General features: G+C 39.3%; 1 protein-coding gene across 3 annotated transcripts in view; it reads left to right on the top strand.

Annotated features, from left to right (window-relative positions):
* The window catches only part of Znf322 (zinc finger protein 322), a 31247-nt gene that overhangs the window by 5808 nt on the left and 9746 nt on the right, over positions 1 to 15693 (top strand). For all 3 annotated transcript variants that reach the window (XM_071613767.1, XM_027948294.2, XM_071613766.1), the window contains one exon: positions 5071 to 5144. The gene's annotated coding sequence lies outside the window, so the exon portion shown is untranslated. The remainder of the gene's footprint in view (positions 1 to 5070; positions 5145 to 15693) is intronic.

Genomic DNA, 15693 nt, shown 5'->3' with positions numbered 1-15693 from the left:
TTGAATTGTTTATTTTTTCTTAATTTCTTTTTGGCCAAATAGACATTCATATAGTTTTAAATGTCTGCTTTCTTACATAAAAGATGGCATTTTTTTTTGCACTTTTTAAAATATGGTAGAAGTCACTCTACATTGTTCATAAAGATTTCACTCAATTCTTTCTTATATCTGCATAGTACTTTGTTATGTTTGGTTATACCAATCAATGAGTATGGAGAGCCCCCTCCAAAATGCATGTAGCACACGGTCTCCCTCTGCTGAAGCCCCATCCTGGAGTGGTGCATTGGTGAACCCTGCCTGGAGTGTACCTGTGTTGCCACGTTGTCATCACACAGACTGCACAGTTTACGTTAAGGTTCGCTTTCATGTTGTATGCTTTGGGATTTTGACAGACGTATATAGGTCCATGTCTTCCCTTTGTTCTAAATGGCTGTGCTCCACCTATTTATCCCTCCCTTCTCACCGGGTAACCATTGAACTTTTTTACTGATTCCTTACTTTCACCTTTTCTAGAATGTCATATAATTGGAATCACATAGCATAGCATGTAGTTTTTTAGATGACTTCTTTAATTTAGGAATATTCCTCCATGTCTTTCTGTGGTTTAATCTCTTCTTTTTAGTACTCAGTAATAATCTGTTATTTAGATGTACCACTCTTTATATTCATTCACTTACTGAAAAATATCTTGGTTATGTTCATGTTTTAACGATTATGAATAAAACTGCTATAAACATTTGTGTGCAGCTTTTTGTGTGGACAGTGCTTTTCAGCTCATTCAGGTAAAAATCGGGGTTTGTGATTGTTGGGCTAGTGTGTGTTTCTCCCACAGTCTCACCAGCATTTGCTTTTCAGCCATGCTAATGGATGTGTAGCAGTACCTCGTTGCTGCTTTAATTTGTAGCTCCCTGATAACGTAGGGTGTTAAGTATCTGTTCATATGCTTACAAGTGGTGACTTGTGTGTCTTCTTATGAGATGTCTTTTATGTCTTCTGCCTTTTTTTCTTGTAGGGTTTTTTTGTTTTTTGGTTTGTTTTTTTTGCGGTACTGGGTGCTGAACCCAGGGCCTTATGCCTATTAGGCAAGCACTCTACCATGGAGCTATATCCCTAGCCCATTTTATTTTGAAACTAGGTCTCACTAGGTTGACCAGGCTGACCTTGAACTTGTGATCCTGCTGTGTCAGCCTGCCCAATAGCTAGGATTACAGGCTCTGTACCAGTGCAGCACCTGGCTTCTTATTGAATTATACAAGTGTGTGTGTGTGTGTGTGTGTATAAAATCAGTTCTTATCAGATTTGTCGTCTTCAGGTGTTTTCTTCCAGTGTGGTTTGTCTTCTCATTTTCTTGACAGTGTCTTTTGCAGAATGGAGGGGTTTTCGTTTTAATGAAATTCATCTTATCAGTTTGCTTCCATGGATTGTGCCTTTGGTATTATATCCTTATCCATAGTTATCTAGTGTTTCTTTTATGTTACCTTAGAAATTTTATAGTTCTGTGTTTTACCTTTAGATTTAAGTCAATTTTTAAAAACTAATTTATTTAACAGTTAAAATTTGTGTGTGTTTATTAATGTACAAGATGATGTTTGAGATGTATATACATACACACATACATCAGGGAATGGCTGAGTCGGGGTGTTTAACTAATGTATTATTCACATATTTTCTTGTGGCAAGCATCCACTCAGAAATTTTTAAATATCAGTTTATTGACTATTAATAACTGTAGTCACCAGGACATAGTAATAGATCTCTTAAACTTAATTCCTAAGTGAAATTCTGTATCTTCAACTAACATCAACCCACCCTCTTCCACTGAGCCACTAGTAAACACCCACTTTGCTTTCTGAAGTAAAATGAATTTAGCTTTAGCTTTTTTACACTCTGTATTAGTGACATTGGGTGGAATCTTTCCTTCTGTGTCTGCTTTAACTCAGTTAACATATTGTCCTCCAGATTCATCTGTGTGGTTTCAAATCAAAACATTTCTTTTTCTGTAAACTGAATAATATTTCACTATTTGTATGTAAGATATTTTATGTATCCATCTATTCATTGTATGAGCCTTTTTAAGTTAATTTCTATAAAAGGTGTAAATTTTGTGACCAGATTAATATTTTGCATGTCCAGTTATTCTAATGCCATTTTTGAAAAGTTGTCTTTTCTCTATTGTATTTCCTTTACTCCTTTATTAAAGATTGGCTAATTATACTTAATGTGTATCTCTTTAGCTTCTCTGTTCTGTTCCGTTGATCTATTTGTCTGTCACTGGTACCCTGTCTTGATTACTGTAGCTTTATAGTAAGTCTTTTTTTTTTTTTTTTTTTTTTTTTAGTTTTTTTAAAATTTGTTCTAATTAGTTATACATGACAGTACAATACATTTAAGCACTTTGATATATCATGCATAAATGGAGCATATTTCTCATTCTTCTGATTATAAATGTTGTAGAATGACACTGGTCATATAGTCATATGTACATAATGTAATATCTGATTCATTCTACTATCCTTCCCACCCCTGTACCCCTTCCTCTTACTCCCCTTTATCTAATCTAAAGTAACTCTGTTCTTACCTAGCTCACCCCCCCCCCCCCCATTGTGAATTAGCATCCACATATCAGAGAAAACATTCAGCCTTTGTTTTTTTGGGATTGGCTTTTTTAATTATCATGATATTCTCCAGTTCCATCCATTTACCAGCAAATGCCATAATTTCATTCTTCTTTAAGTTGAGTAATATTTCATTGTATATATGTTCCACACTTTCTTTATCCATTCATCTGTTGAAGGGCACCTAGGTTGGTTCCATAGTTTAGCTATTGTGACTTGAGCTGCTATAAACATTGATGTGGCTGCGTCACTGTAGTATGCTGATTTTAAGTCCTTTGGGTATAAACTGAGGAGTGGGATAGCTGGGTCAAATGATGGTTCCATTCCAAGTTTTCTAAGGAATCTCCACACTGCTTTCCATGGTGGTTGCACCAATTTGCAGTCCAACCAACACTGTGTGAGTGTACCTTGCCACATTTATTGTTGTTTGTATTCTTGATAATTGCCATTCTGACTGGGGTGAGATAAAATCTTAGAATAGTTTTTATTTGCATTTCTCTAATTGCTAAAGATTTTGAACATTTTTTCATATATTTATTTATTGATTGCATTTCTTCTTTTGTGAAGTGTCTGTTCAGTTCCTTAGCCCATTTATTGATTGGGTTATTTGGTTTTTTTGGTGTAATCCATCTCATTTATTGATTCTTGATTTTACTTCTTGTGCTTTAGGAGTCTTATAAGAAAGTCAGATCCTGGGGCTGGGGTAGTGGCTCAGTGGTAGGGTGCTTGCCTAGCATGCATGAGACACTGGATTCAATCCTCAGCACCACATAAATGTAAAATATATTGTGCCTACCTAAAACTAAAAAATAAATATTAAAAGAAAGAAGGTCAGGTCCTCCTAAGCTGACATTATGAAGATTTAGGCCTACTTTTTCTTCTTTTAGGCACAGTGTCTCTGGTCTATTTCCTAGGTCCTTGATCCACTTTGAGTTGAATTTTGTGCATGGTGAGAGAGAGGGGTTTAATTTCATTTTGTTGCATGTGGATTTCCAATTTTCCCAGCACCATTTATTGAATAAGCCAGCTTTTCGACACCTTGTCTATTATAAGATAACTGTATTTATGTGGGTTTGTCTCTGTGTCCTCTATTATCTACTACTGATCTATATTTCTGTTTTGGTGCCAAAACCATGTTTTTGTTTTGGTTTTTTTTGTTTTTGTTTTTGTTTTTGTTTTGGTTTTTTAGTGGTGCTGGGTATTGAACAGTTTGGGGCCTTGCAATCCAGGCAAGTGCTCTATCGCTGTGATATATCCTCAGTCCTTTTTTTTCCCTTTACCCCCTTTTCTTTGCTTTGCTAAAACTGATCTTGGACTTATCGATCCTTTGGCCTCAGCCTCCCCCCCCCAGGGAGCTGAGATTAGAGGCATGTGTCACTGCATCCAGCCCTTGGTTGCTCTGGATGTTAATGGAGATGATGCCAGATTTTTTGCACTTAAGCTACTGGGCTTAGATTAATCAATTTATATTTTTTCATGTTAGAAACCAATGTTTGTTAATTCCTATTCAGGGTGTTTTCAGCAAGAATGAATGTTGTTTCTGTTGTGAATAATTGTGCAGCATCTGTGGAGATAATTGTATGGTTTTTCTCCATAGATCTATTAATAATGGGGTATTATGTTAATAGGCTGCCAAATGTTGAAGGATTTCCTGATACTGACCCAATCTTGCATTCCTTAAATAAATCCTACTTGGTTGTGGGGTATTATTTTATTAATGTGACGTTGATCTTTGTTAGTATTTCTCATTAATAGTGATATTGGGCTGTAAATATTTTTGTGCTCTCTTCATTGGATTTAGTTGTCAGTGTTATTTTTATTTCACATACAAAAATGTTATGATTTTTTTTATTCATTTTCAGTCTTTCAAAAACATTTTTGAATCAGTGGGCTTTTTTGGTGTTTTTAGATTTGTTAAATTTCCCTTGTGAAATAATCTGTTACGATTAGTCTGTGCAAATCGGTATTTTAAAACTTTTTATATCTAGTAGGGTTGATTTTTGATAAATTATGTTTTTTGAGAAAGCAGTATATTTCATAAGTAATCATATTTATTTAGGCAGAGATCTGGAACACTGTCTGCGTGTTTCTGTTTCAGTAGTTATTCTTGCTTATCCTTTTTGTTTTGTAAATGTGCTTTCTCTCTTTTTTTCTTAAGTTACCTAATGGTTTATCTGTTTCTTTTAAGATTTTCAAAATAAGCAGGATTTTTATTTATAATTAGTTTTGTTGTTTTTCTTTTCTCTAGTTTTATTTTTGTCCTTTTTTTTTTAAGAGTCATATGGGATGGTTTAGGAGTATGGTCATTCTCTACACAGTTCAGTTTGAGGGATTACATACAAAAAAAATTATCTTTTTTTTCCCCCCATTGTTAGATCCTTTGAGAATAAATGAGCTAATGATGAATCCTCCCACTTACGGCTTTTTGTCCTTTTCATGTCCTTGTGTTTTACAGAATGCTATCTGCCTTGAGAAATCAAATTCTCAGGACCAGGAAGTAAATGCAGCTTTTCTTCGTCTAGATTCTAGGTAAGCTAAAGTTTCTTCAGTCTTTTGAAATGTACCTTCTCTCTCCCAGACCAGTGCCTATCCCTGTAACATTTTGGTCCTTTCTCCTTATCAGGTAAGGAGTGAGTCAAATTTCAATGAGAATCATTCATGCACAGCACATTGTTAAGCACTAACTTTATGCCTAGCACTCTATACTGGGGAAAGATAGTATGTTAAGAGGCAATAAGGACCATGGAGAAAAGTAAAACAGTATAGGGACATAGGTAATGCTGAAATATGGGTGAAGACATGGTCATTAAAGAACTGAGAGGAGCCATGCAAGTAGCTGGAGGAGGAAGGCTGTAGGCAGAACAGAAGGGCAACAGCTCCAAGTGGAGTGTGTCTGGATGAGGAACAACTGGGAAGCAGTCATTATGGGGAGGCGGCCAGTGCCTCATTAGGGGGTTCTTCTTCCTGTTCAGGAGCATGTAAGCCACCTAAGAAATTAAAGTCTAGAATAATTAGGAACCAAAGACAAAGAGTCAAAAAGAATAGTTTTGGGGGGGGGAATGGGAGGTACCAGGGATTGAACTCAGGGGCACTGAGCCACATCCCCAGCCCTATTTTATATTTTTATTTAGAGACAGGGTCTTTCTGAGTTGTTTAGTACCTTGCCATTGCTGAGGCTGGCTGTGAACTCATGATCCTCCTGTCTCAGCCTCCCGAGCTACTGGGATTACAGGCATGCACCACCAAAGGGAGCTTGGAGTGCCTGAAAGATCCAGCCCACACAGGAACTGGAGCTGGACAATTAGAAAATGATTCCCGTGGTTTATTTAATGGGGTCCATCAAAGTCAGGGGTGAGATTTCAGGGGTGGAGTCTTGCTTCATGGTGTCTTGCAGTCAGCAGGTTGATTGGCATCTTGGCAGGTCACACCCCTTTCTGAGGCTGTGTGGCTGCAGCAGGCCACCCCATCTCTGGTGCTGTGTGGGACGTGGGGCAGAGCTTGAATAGGGCTCACCATGTGTCTGGGCAGTCAGCCAGAGGAAATGTCCACTGGAAGTTCCAAGGCACCAGATTTTCCTATTCACTAGGCCGCGGTGCCAGTGTAGTCCACACACAGCCCATGATGGCTCTCGACAATCATGGCTGAATTAGAACACACAAAGAGAAGAGTAAGAAAGGAGCTAAGAGAGACAGTCACAGGGACTGGGAAGGCAACTCAACTGTGACCTCTTGGGCCATTGTGAGGTCCCAGAGGGAGAGGACACCATTGAAGACAGTGGGGTTACACTGGCTGCAGGGTTGAGAATTAAAGTATTGGGAGGGCAGGGGCTCAAGGATGTGTTGGATTGCTGGGACTGCAATGACAAGGTGCTGGGGACTAGTGCCCTTTTCTCTTCACCATCCCCAATTCTCCTTCTCCTTTCTCCCCCCCCCCGCCCCCCACCAATTTTCCTTCCTCTACTGACATTCCTTTCACTCGTTTATTTAATTTTGGTTGGTTCTCTCTACATATCCATAAAAGTAAAATTGCCTGTGGTGTGTTTATATATGCATCTAATAGGAAAAGCATTAAACCCTTGATTTTCTGAGACTGGCTTATTTCATTTATCATGAAATAATAATTTCCATCCATTCACCAGGAAAATGCCATTATTTTATTCTTATTTATGGCTGACTAAAACTCCATTGTGTACATAAGACACATTTTCTTAATCTGCTCATCTATTGATGGGCATCTGGGCTGGTTCCATAACTTGGGTATTGTGAATTGTGCTACTCTGAACATTAATGTGACTGGATCATTTTGGTATGCTGATTTTAGTTCTTTGGGACAAACACTGAGGAGTGGGATAACTAGATAGTATGGTGGTTCCATTTGTAGTTTTTTGAGAAATCTCCAAACTACTTTCCAGAGTGGTTGTGTTAATTTGCAACCCGCCAACAATGTATGTGTGTGCCTTTTCACCACGTCATTGCTAGCATTTATTTGTATTCTGATAATTGCCATTCTGACGAGTGAGATGAAATCTTAGTGTAGCTTTGGTTTGCATTTCTGTGATTGGTAGAGACGTTGGATATTTTTTCATATATTTTTGAACATTTGCTTTCCTTCTCTTGAGAAATCTCTGTTTAGTTCATTTGCCCAGTTTTTGAGGTAGAGATTTAGCTTTATTCTTCTATATATGTATGTCTAGCTTTCCCAGCACAATTTGTTAAAAAGGCTCTTCTTTTCAACATGTATATTTGGCACCTTTGTCAATTATCAGATGACTGTAAGTTTGAGAGTTTATCTGTGTGTCCTCTGTTCTGTTCCTATTTCTTCATGTCTGTTTTGATACCAATACCATGCTATTTTTGTTACAATAGGTCTGTAGTATAAATTGAGATTAGGTATTGTGATGACTTCTCTATCACTGTTATTCAGTATTGCTTTGGCTATTCTGGGTCTCTGATTCTTCGAAATGAATTTAAGGATTTTTTTTTTTCCTTATTCTGTGAAGAATGTCATTGGTATTTTGATGGCAATTGCATTGAATGTGTATATAACTTTTGGTATTATGGCATTTTGACAATATTCTGTCTACTAAAGAACATGGGAAGTCTTTCTGTTTTCTAAGGTTATCTTTAGTTTTTTCTTCAGTGCTCTATAATTTTTCACTGTAGAGATCTTTCACCTCCTTGATTAGATTGATTGTCCAGTATTTTATTTCTTTTGAGGTTATTGTGAATGTGGTAGTTTTCTTGATTTCCTTTTTTTTTTTTTTTAAGAGAGAGAGAGAGAATTTTTTAATATTTATTTTTTAGTTTTCGGCAGACACAACATCTTTGTATGTGGTGCTGAGGATCAAACCCGGGCCACATGCATGCCAAGGGAGCGCGCTACCGCTTGAGCCACATCCCCAGCCCCAGTTTTCTTGATTTCTTTCTCAGCAGAATCACTGTTGGAATATATGAATGCTACTAATTTTTGAATGTTGATCTTGTATCCTGCAACTTTGCTGAATTCATTTATCACCAGAAGCCCTCTGGTAGAGTTTATTAGGATTTGACTTTTCTTTTCACATGTGTATCCCTCAATTTTCTTCTCTTGCATGATTGCTTTGATTAGTATTTCAAGTACTGTATTCAGCAGAGTGGTGAGAGTGAACAACAAAGGCCTTGTTTGCATTATTGATATTATATGACTCTTGTCTTTAGTTCTATTTAAGTGGTGAATACATGTATTGATAGGTATATGTTGAACCAATCTTGCATCCCTGGGATGAACCCACCTAATCATGGTGTATTATCTTGATTTTCTTTTAATATAGTTTGCTAATATTTATTAAGAATGTTTTCATCTATGTTCATCAGGGATATTGGTCTGTGGTTTTCTTTTCTTGATGTGTCTTTGTCTGGTTTTGGTATCAGGGTTATACTTGGTTATATTTGGGAGTGTTCCCTCCCTTCCAATTTCATGGAATTTGAGAAAGACTGGTGTGTGTTTTTCATTAAAGGCCTGAATTAACTCAGCTGAAAATCCATCTAGTCCCAGGTTTCTCTTTGTTGGTAGGCTTTTAATTACTTTCTCAATTTCATTACTTGATATTGGTCTATTTAGGGTTTTCTCTATCTTCTAGGTTCAATTTGGACAGGTAGTATGTGTCTAGAAATTTGTCAGTGTCTTCTAGATTTTACAGTTTATTGGAGCATACATTTTCAAAATAATTTCTGTAATAATCTGAATTTCTGGAGTTTCTGTGGTGATATCTCCTTTTTCATCTCTAATTTTGTTGATTTGAGTCTTCTTTCTCTTTCATTTAGTGTGGCTAAGAGTTTATCAGTCTTATTTATCTTTTTGAAGAACCTGCTGTTAGTGATATTGATCCTGTGTATTTTTTGTTGTGGTTATTTCAATTTCATTAATTTTGGCTCGGATCTTAATTGTTTTATCTTCTACTGATTTTGGAATTAGTTTGTTCTTTTCTAAGGTCTTCAGGTGGAGCATAGTTTATTTATTAGTTTATTTATTTGGAATCTCTTTTTAAATGTGGGCACTCAATACTATGTATTTCTCTCTTAGAATTGTTTTCATAATGTCCCACAGGTTTTGATATGTTGTATCTGTTCTCATCTGTTTTTAGGAATTTCTTGATTTTTTTTTTTCCTATAATTCATTCTTCATTTAAAAAATATTCAGGGACTGGGTTTTAGCTCAGAGGTTGAGCACTTACCTCACTTGTGATTTTTTTTAAAAAAAATATTATTATTCAATCTCCATGTGTTTATGTGATTTCTGTAATTTTTCTTGCTATTGCTTCTAGTTTAATTCCATTATGGTCTGATAGGATACATAGGATTACATTGATTTTTGTTTTGTTTTGTATTTTGTTAAGACTTATATTGTAACCTAGAATATGATGTATATGATTATTGGAAAAGGTTTCATGAGCTACTAAGAAGATAAATTTAGCTGTTTGGGGGTGAAGTGGTATGTAAATGTCTATTAAGTCCAGTTGACTTAGAATTATTTAGGTTGGAAACAGCTTTATCGATTTTGTTTGGACGACCTATTGATGATAGGGTATGTTGAAGTCACCAGTATTATTGTATTGGGTTCTGTCAGAAATTTAATGTCAAGGTTTTTTTAATGTAATTAGGCACACTTGAAAGAAAAGTGGCTCAGGAGTAATCACACACACACCCGGGATAAGGAGTGGGTTTATTTTCAGGAGCCTGACGAGGCTGCTCTGCCCAAAGAGAGGGACAGCAGCAGCAACTCCCCCTTGAATGTTACCTTTATACGCTAGAATCATGGCCACTGGCTAGGGGTGGTGGGTTTAGCCTTGACTGACAAAGTGAGCATCCCCTGAGCTTGTGGAAGGCAAGTTTGTTTCTTGGGAACAAAGACAGGCAGTTTTCCTATCTCTCAGCAGGGGGGAGAGGGAAACTGGCAGGTCCCTTTATCTTCTCAAGGAGAGAACAGGGAAACCAATATGTTCCCATCTCAGGGGCTGGTAAGTTGTCTCCTATGTCTCAGTGAGAGAACAGGGAGAGACCAGCTAGTCTCCGGACCGGTAGGTTGTGTCTCGGTCTAGTTTCTATTTCTTGGGAATAAGAACAGTATTCAAAAAGTGGGAGTGGGGGAAAGGAAGGTGGCTGCAATTATGCTAACAGTGACATTTGGGACATATGTATTTACTGCTGTTATAGCTTCTTGTTGGATTGTTCCCTTTACCAGGATGTCAGGGCCTTCTTTGTTTCTTCTGTTTGATCTTTGCTTGAAATCTTTGTCAGCTATAAAGTAACTACGCTTGTTTCAGGACTGTGTGTAGAATGTTTTTCTGTTCCTTACCTGCAGCCTGTGAGAAGTGTCTGCCTATGAAATGAGTCTTGTAAACCGCACATAGTTGAGTGTTGTGTTTTGATCCATTAATCTACCCTAACTCTTTGAATTGGGGTGTTGAGACCATTTACATTCAGTGGTGTTTATAGATGTGTGCTGATGGTTTCCTGCCATTTTGTTTTGTTTGCTGTATTTAATTCTGTCTTGATTCTCATTCAGGTTGTTATTCTTCTGTTGCTCTTCATCTGTTTGGGAGCTTCAGGATTTGTTTGTGGATTCCTCAGTGTGCAGTATATCTTTGAGTATTCTTTATAGTGCTGGATTGGTGGTAATTCTTTTAGTTTATCCTGGTCATGGAAAGTTTTTATTTTCCCATCGATTTTGAAAGATAGCTTTGCTAGGTGTATCAATCATAGTTAGTAATTTTTTTCCCTCCAGAGCTTGGAATATCTTATTCAAGGCCCTCAGCCCTCTCTGACTTCAGGGTCTGAGTTGAGAAGTCAGAAGTGAGCCTTATTGGGGCTGAGGTTGTGGCTCAGGGTGGAGTGCTCACCTAGCATGTATGAGGCACTGGGTTCAATCCTCAGCACCACATAAAAATAATATAAAGATATTGTGTCCACCTAAAACTAAAAAAAAGAAGAGAGCCTTATTTGTTTGCTTCTGAATTTTCAGTATTGCAGCTTTAATATTCTTTCCTTGTTTTCTACTTTAAGAGTTTTGTTTATTGATGTGTCTTGGAGAGCTTGCATTTTGATCTGGTATATTTGAGGTTCCATATGCTTCCTGTGTTTAGATGTCTATCTCATTTTTTATATAGGGACAATTTTCTGTTATTATCTCATTGAAAATGTTCTTAATGTCCTTAGCCTCTGTCTCTAAGATCTCTTCTATCTCAATGACTCTCGGGTTTGGTGTCGCGACCCCTTGCCCGCAAGGAAGACGCAACACTCAGGAATCTTCTCTCAGCAGTTTATTCAGGTCCCTTGATATTTATTATTCTTTCTTCTTCTCTCTCTTGGATGCCCCTCCCAGCCTTAATAAAGCATCTCAAGCCCCAATGCAAAGCTGCCACGTGGAGCTTTCTCATAGGGTGATAAGGGATTACGTGCCAACTCTCCAAAAAAGGAGTTGTTTATCACAGGCCACAATGGAAGCCGGCGCCATCTTCTAATGGCGGCCACGGTCTATAGGAACGGCTCACCACAGTTCCCCCTTCTGTTTTATAAAACAATGCAGGCGAAAGTAGAGGTCCTATCCCACTGTGCAGAAGTGGCTGCAATGTATGGTTCAGTCCTAAGGAGGCGCCTTCCCCAGACCTGATCCCATATCAGCCGACGCCTTTTTTCGTAGGGCGGGGCGTGGACGTCAAACCCGCATGCAATAGGACATGCTTTCCTTGAGGTCCGTTGAGGGATCACTCAAGTGCAGTGCTTTGCCTCGCATCCTGCATCGTGACGACGATGAGAAGTAGGATAACACAGGTAGCCTGGTAATGATGACAAAATTTAAGTTGGCAACACAATCCCTAAGCCCCAGAGGAAGGTAAAGAGTCTGTAGCCTAGAAGAAAGACCAGTCCTGAAACCCATCTGCGTGCAATGGTAACAAGACCTGCAGAGTGCAAGGGCTATTCAGTACCGGGAGAGCATAAAGAAGAGGACATGCCAATCCCAGTGCAATGTGAAACTAACTTGGGGTGCAATGGCCATGCCCAGAAAATCACTGTTTAAGATGTGCAAGCCAGATTTGTGGAGAAATGCCATTTTCTAAGGCCGCAAGAGCCTGTACAATCATAGCTTTCTCTTGCGCATGGCGAGCTTTAAGGCGACAGAGAAGCCACAAACAAAGTACAACACCGAAGCAACACATTGCCCCAAAAATGCCCACTCCCACCCATTCCTTAAAAAAGGAAAAAGCAGAGGACAGCCAACTGGTGAATTGACCCAAAGTCACTGGTTCGACACGGGTACTATTCAAAACAGCAATCTGCGTTAGTTGAGACTGGATCAAGTTTTCTGCTTCCAAGGACCAGGTTCCGGATAGATATTCCCCGATGATGCGGGAGGCATTTCTGGAATCATTAAATCTGACAGAGGTTATACATAAATGTGCACGTTGATCGACACAACCCAAATGTACTAGATCAGACAACTCCTCAACTTGAGCTTGAAGCAGATCTATCCTTTGATTAGCAGCCAAAATCCCAGATAAAATGTGTTGATTAATTTTACTTTGGGATTCAAGTACGGTGGATGTTTGTTGAATAACCTGATTAATAGTGGCAGCAGTTTGTACTTGGCTGGCCATGGCTACTCCAGCTGTAGCTGCTGCAGCAGCAGATACCGCCACAGCTGTCACTATAGCTGCCGTAATTCCAAAATCTCTACGGGTTCTAATCAATTCAACAATAGGAAAGGATTCTGGATCTGCAGTAACCGGGATCGGGACAAAGGTTGGAATTTTCATAATCACTGCCATAGTCCAGGAGCCATTCCAACACTCAGACAAGTAGCAAGTAACATTAGAACAATTAAGCATCCCCTGTAATGTAACATTAGCCAAAATAAACAGGAACGGAGATTGGAGACAGACTGCTGCGGAAGGTAATGTAGCATTAGATAAAAAGCATATCCTTATCCCAGGCAGGGCGTCCCGCTGCATGATTTTGTGCAGCCTGCTCTACCGCGCCCTCTAGCATAAATGCTCTCCAGTCCAAGTATTTGCCTGGGGAGACACAAGCGCGCACCAGACTAGCCCAATCTGAGGGAGTCATGCAAAATCTAGTAAGTCCCTCCACCTGAGTAAGAGTGAAAGCGGCATCTATGCCATAAGTGCGGACGGATTCTGCCAAGGTTTTAACTATCTTAAAGTCTAAAGGCTCATGATATCTTCCCCTGTTATTGTCCTGAAATACAGGGTATGCAAGTCCCATATCTGTATTAACTGTCCTCCAAACTTGCGCATGAAAAGACCTCCCGGAACCTTGGCTCCCCCCCACATACGGGGGTGGGGCAACAGGCATCATATCTTCTTCTAAATTTTCAACCTCCTCCTCCTCAGAATTCTGTTGACCAATATTAGATCCCTCCCCCTTCTTACAGTAGGCATGCGCGCCTTGTGTCTCCTTTTTCTTCTTTTTCATTTTTATCTTATGTAGTTGTTGTAACAATATATCAAGGTCCTCAGAACTCTCTGAGTCGCTTGTGTTCTCAGGCGTTCTGAATTCGGTCAAGTCTGGGTAGAGCCTTCTCCTATTTTTATCTTCAGGCTCTTTTGCCTTCTCACTACTGTTACTTTTGATACTCTCTGCCACTTCACTATGTGATCCTTCAGATTTTTCCTCATGTAGTTGTTCAAGAATGGCCTGACCCTCACAGCTTCTTGGCATTTACCATCTGTAAGGCAACTACGGACCATTTTCCAAAGGGGTATCACCCCACCCTCTAATATGCCCTGCTCAGAAGCAAAGTCAAGATCTTTGCCTAATTTATCCCAACTAGGTACAGTAAGGCTGCCCGAAAATGCAAACCACGGTGCAGCGATATCTATCTTCTGTAAAAATCTCTGTAAAGTACTATGTTTCACTTCCAGGCCCTTGGAACGCAACAGGCCATCTAGGGCCAGGAGAAGCGGACTTGAAGATGTGGCACCCATGACACAACGGCAAAAAAAATACAGACAACAGAAACACACTGACGCAGCGGAAAAAACACAGAAAGCAAAAGCGAAAGTACACGGCGCGGCTGCAATAAAATGCAAGGCTTCCTCTTTCATTACAGACAGAGGAGCTGCCCCGCTTTCTTCGCGTATCCCACTTACCTGGGACTAACCCCGCTTTAATCGCGGATCCCCCTTACCTGGGGACTGACCCCGCTTTGAACGCGGATCCCCCTTACCTGGGGACTGACCCCGCTTTGATCGCGGATCCCACTTACCTGGGACTAACCGGTGCACCACCCCTGACTACTGAGAGTTCTGATTTCCCGGGTCTCGGCACCACTTGTCGCGACCCCTTGCCCGCAAGGAAGACGCAACACTCAGGAATCTTCTCTCAGCAGTTTATTCAGGTCCCTTGATATTTATTATTCTTTCTTCTTCTCTCTCTTGGATGCCCCTCCCAGCCTTAATAAAGCATCTCAAGCCCCAATGCAAAGCTGCCACGTGGAGCTTTCTCATAGGGTGATAAGGGATTACGTGCCAACTCTCCAAAAAAGGAGTTGTTTATCACAGGCCACAATGGAAGCCGGCGCCATCTTCTAATGGCGGCCACGGTCTATAGGAACGGCTCACCACAGTTTGGTATCTTGATTATGTCCCAGAATTCTTGTATATTCTGATCATATTCTTTCCCTCCTCCATTTTTTGCATACTGAGTCCTCAAGTTCATGTACAAGTGAATTTTTAATGATTTATTGGGTCTTTAATTTCCAGGAGTTCTGATTGGTTTCCTTTTAATATTTCTATTTCTCTATGGAAATGGTCTTTCATCCCTTATATTTGCTCTCAATTATTCCTCAGATCTTCTTTTAGTTCGTTGCACATTTTAATAATCAGATTCTTATAATCCTTCTAGAATTTCATCCACTTCCATGTCTGTGGGATCCTTTGTTGGGAAATTGGGAGAGATTAGTTTGCCTGTTTCCTAGTGTGTCAGAGGTCCTGGACTTGCACATCGATTTAGATGTGTTCTCTTCTTCTTTTACACACATGTCCTTTGTGTGTAGTTATCTTTTTTGTTCTGGGACTTCTCTTTGTTTGGGGTACATGAATTGATGTCTGGTGGTTCTTCCTTGGGGCCTGGTTGTTGGTTTGCCTTTTTTCTCTCTCCACTTCTATGAGTTGAAGTAATATTGAGGCTCAGGTGGGGCTAGATTATGTGTGGGGTGAGATTCACATTGCTTGACTCTCTTCTGTGTGAACTTGAATTGCCCCACAAGAAAGAGGGAGCCAGGAATAGCACTAACATCAGCACCAAATGCATAACCTTGAGATAAATGTCTGCTGTCTACTTTGACATCTGTAACACTAATTACCCCCTATATTGGAATGGTGGGGTCAATGTTACCAACAATAAAACTCAGAACTATATCAGGTGTTCCACAGCAGGTGTCTACTACATTGTCCACTGAATTAATAATCCGGCAATGTGAATGGGATAGGAATTACATAAACTATATAATTCTATTTTTTAGTGGGATTACAAAATAGGATAGGAAGGCAAAAGAAAATTTGAAATATTTCAAAAGTGAACTT

This window comes from Marmota flaviventris, chromosome 6 (assembly GCF_047511675.1).
Source record: "Marmota flaviventris isolate mMarFla1 chromosome 6, mMarFla1.hap1, whole genome shotgun sequence".
Taxonomy (NCBI): Eukaryota; Metazoa; Chordata; class Mammalia; order Rodentia; family Sciuridae; genus Marmota; species Marmota flaviventris.
This window is presented reverse-complemented; position numbering and strand designations above follow the sequence as displayed.